Consider the following 4,336-nt stretch of genomic DNA (forward strand, 5'->3'; position numbering starts at 1 on the left):
TCCCGACGGCTAAACCGCCGCCGTTCCAGCAATCAGCGCCCTGGGAGATCCGTGGAAACCGCGGAAACCCCTAACTCGATTATCGTTTCTGGCATCGTTATCGTTATTAGTCGCCCCATCGGCAGACTAACGGGAAAACCAACTTCTTGCGGTTCGATCCTGTTTCTTCTTTTCACGTTAATTGTTTTTCTCTTCTGCCTTTTCCTTTTTTCTTCTTCTTTCTTTTTCTGGTCAAGGCGATTTGTTCCTTGGCGATGACTCTTATCGGTATCCAGTCGGAGAATCGAGTTTTATAGATATTTGCGTAGGAATTCCTTTTGCAATTAGATGCTCGTGTATTTATGACATCTTGACGAGCCTCAATCCGATTATACGCTTCGTCGATGATTTTGCGCTCGATCGAAAGCTGAACTTCGTTGAATTTATTTGAGAACACGCTTTCGAGAAGTCTACAAATTCTCCAATATTATTTTCGTTTTCTTAACGAATTCTGTTAGGAATCGTCTTGCTTTGTAATAATCATCACTTCGTTCGATTGGCCAGATATCGAGGTACCGGCAAGATAGTATAAAAATGCAGAAGCAACATCTTTACCAACCACCCCCTTGGAGGAACGACGCTTTGATCTCCCTCTTGCCTCCATTGCTGCATTTCATCCCCCCGCGACACTCTTCTGGTTGCCTGGATCCGTCCGCGCCCCTCAAAATATCAACTAAACGATAACCGTATTTATTATTCATTCGGTCGGCTCGTTCGCTGCTCCTCTCGCGGCTCCAATTTTGCAGAGTAGTTTTTCAAAGAATTTCGCGAGCGTGCCGGCGCATCGCGAGCAGGGTACACGATGGTAAGATGAAATCGAGGGAGGATGAGATATTTCGCGTACGCGAGACACGTGATAAGAACCAGAGCAGGTGAATTTGTGTAAGTTTCGCCTAGTTTTGGGATTAAATACGACGCTAGCGTGATGAAATTTCTAGCTTCCGCTTTCTATTCTATGCGATATAGGTCGTATCTATCAGTCAATCGTTGTAAGTCGACTAATTATTAATGATTTAATCGGTTATCGATATCAACTTTCTACGAGTAAATCGTTGCTGACCAACGGTCACTGACAAAGACGTGTATATTTATATTTACGATGTATAGCAAATAAACGTATACAGAATTTCAAAACTTAAACAAAAAAGAACCCGTAAAGAAATTCCGCTTTCGAACTTCATCGATAAGAGAATTATTACCTTTTATTGAAAAATTTTCCAAATATTTGGTTTAATTAACGATCGCATAACGTAAAAAAGGCGTTAATAAGTATACCGCGTGTACTTTTACAAATCTTTCGAGACTGCAAAGAATCAGCCCGGTTTGCCCGTGCACAAAGTTTTGGTGAAAATAATCTGCGACAAGCTTAATCGTATATGATGCAACTAATATATTATAAATTGACATAAAACATTTCCTATTAAAATGGCATGAATTTAGAGGAGACGAATTATATTCGAAAACGTATTGTTTGCACAGAACATAAAATCCGGTGTAAAATTTAACGCTTCTGATGTAATATTAATCAACGATTAACTTGCAAATATCGTACGAGGATCGAATAGAAATACTTGTAAATTGTAATTGCACGAAGTGCTGTTAGAACGTACAGCTAAGTTTCTGTTCGCATGATTTTATATATGACGAAATACATAGTTCGAAAATTAGTAATTTTTCACAGCGAACAAGATAGGCGATAGACGATAGACGAAACAGAAAACTTGCTTGTTTCCATAAACTTTTCGTAAAGAGTTTAATCGAATGATTCCACTATATTCACCGTACAGTCGTTAACGATACAGCAGAGTGTACCGAAATTACTTAGTTTCATAGTAGAAAAGCTCTCTGCCTCTCTTAAGGCCTATCGCCGTCATACTGGAAATAATTCAATCGTCGTTAGAGAATGGCGCAGTTTCATTTTCGGAATGAAGCTATCGCATATTATGTTTAATCTTGGCTCGCCTCGTCTTCGCGAACCACCGGAACGTCTTGGAAAGCTCAACTAGGATAACTAAGATTAGTGTCGAGCTCGTTGTGCGACAATTCATTTCGCGAAGATATTCGCAAATTGTTTCCTCTCTCTGTGTCAGCGTTGCCTCGATATTTATTATTTTATTATCGTTTCCACTTTTTCTTTCTCGATGAATTTAAGAGGTCCTAGCCTCGTTACGTTATTATTTAAGATATATTATATAAAATTGTATGAAGAGATATTAGTATACTTTGGAAAATACGTCATCCTGGTTCACGCTCGATTTCTCTCAAGATTTCACTCCTCTCAGCTTTATTTTAAAGGTAATGCTCCCTCTCATGTCGCAAGTTTATCTTAACTCTACGATTCGTAGACGTCAATCCGCGTCAGAGAAAGGCAGTTTACGTTCTTCGTGTATTTTTGTTTTGAATTTCTTTATTGCTTCTTACGATATCGATCCTTCTACATCGTGTCGTGCTCGAGTTCCTTCGCGTTTATCTGCAATTAAACGCAAAGAAAACTGCCTGAATTCTCGATTTGCATTATCGTACAACGATAGATAACGATCGAAGTACTCTAAAAATACATAAGACGACCCAAAAACTTTTAGATCATCTACGATCCGAAGATAGCAATCGAGAGTTAGAATCTACTAAAATGGAACACGTGTTCCAGTATCACTCATACAAACAATTTCTCTGCACATTCTACGTTCCTCAAGACGTCAATCTGCGTCAAGAATATCATGCCAGAGTTCTTCGTGCTCTTTCTTTAATTCTACCCCTCTTCTTCCATCATTTCCTGTGCCCTTTGAACGCCAGGACGGCGTCGTTGATCCTCTTCCCGTCTTGCGTTCCCTCTGTGTCCAAGTCCCGGAGGATGAAGGGATCAGAGGAGAAAGAGATATGGATTGACACTCGAATTCCTTCGGTAAAGGATCCACCCTTCGCTCGGTCATTTTTCTCATCCGCCGTGCATCCGAGTCGCGATCTAACAAACTAGATTCATCAAATTCGACACCGATCGTCCATTCACGGCGGTCGTTTGATTTCCCTTCGCGGAAAGGCCGGAGAAAGAGACTCGAAATTCCGAATCCTTACTGCGGTAGGTATTACATTGTTAATCTCGTGGAATATTTTCTGACACTGGTATTTATCAGGTTGCCTCGTAAGTTTCGTCTATTTGATAAAATATCTTCGACACAGACGATAAGAACTGCAGCATCTACTAGATCCATTTGTAAGATTTAAAGGTTCGACCGAATGGCGAAATTAATGCAAAAGAAAATATTTTCATTCCCCGTACGAAAAAGAAGGGGTCGCAGGAATGTGTGAAATATCGAATTCTCCCTCGAGCTGCCAAGTTCCTCGGATGTTTGATACAGTGACACGAGAAACACCGCGCTAAATCATCTGTCCCCCCCCCCCTGAATTTACCCCTGCAGCGGCAGAAGCCTTAAGTCTCGACCTGTCTATCCGCCGTCACTCAAGAGCGTTACGAGCCGACCCTATGTGGCTTTTCACCCTTAAAACATCGCGTTTACGCCTAATCGCATTTCACCAAGGCAATTTATTAAAAAGACACCGTCTACGTCGACAATCTGACTTTAATGGCAATTTTCGTCGTTGAGTTTGAAACGACACTGCGCGACATTTGCTCGTCGTGGATTTTACTTCGCGATAAAGGATAATTCCTCGGATAGGTACGGGCGATTTTGCTAGTCGGAATAACTTTTTAATCGAAAGAGAATTTACTTTACGTTGCGACGAATTTCGATGTTCCGCCTTGTGATTTTTTTAACAGCTACTTACACTTACGTTAGAAACTACACAGACGCTTGATCCAAGGATCCAAGAATCCTCGCTAAGTTTTATTCTCGAATCCATCTCTCAAATGTTCGTTTCGTTGTCGCGGAGTCTCGCTAAAGAGGCAAAACACGAGGGTCGCTTAAGAAAACCGACCACCCTCTATCGAGAGAAAGAAAAAAAGAGAAGAGGAGAACGAAGCAAATTGTCGCGATCTCGGTGTGGCGAATAAACCGCGAAACAAAGAGATTCCGCGTAGAAGTGGATGGTAAAAAGGTTGACCCAATAGAAGGGATTATCGAGCGCGGGTGAAAAATAAAAGTACCGAGCAACGAAGCAGCCGATCTGGGAGTCGATCCGGCGTGTTGCGGCAAAGAACGCCAACCCCCTCGCGCGTCTTTCTCGACGTACAACAACCGAGAAGCTTCCAACATCGCCATCGCCACGACCACCATCGGTACTAGGTACAGCGTCGGTACTACCACCACCGCCGCCTTTTGCCCTTCTTCGTTCTCTTTCA

This window comes from Bombus impatiens, unplaced genomic scaffold, assembly GCF_000188095.3.
Source record: "Bombus impatiens unplaced genomic scaffold, BIMP_2.2 scf_1055, whole genome shotgun sequence".
NCBI lineage: Eukaryota > Metazoa > Arthropoda > Insecta > Hymenoptera > Apidae > Bombus > Bombus impatiens.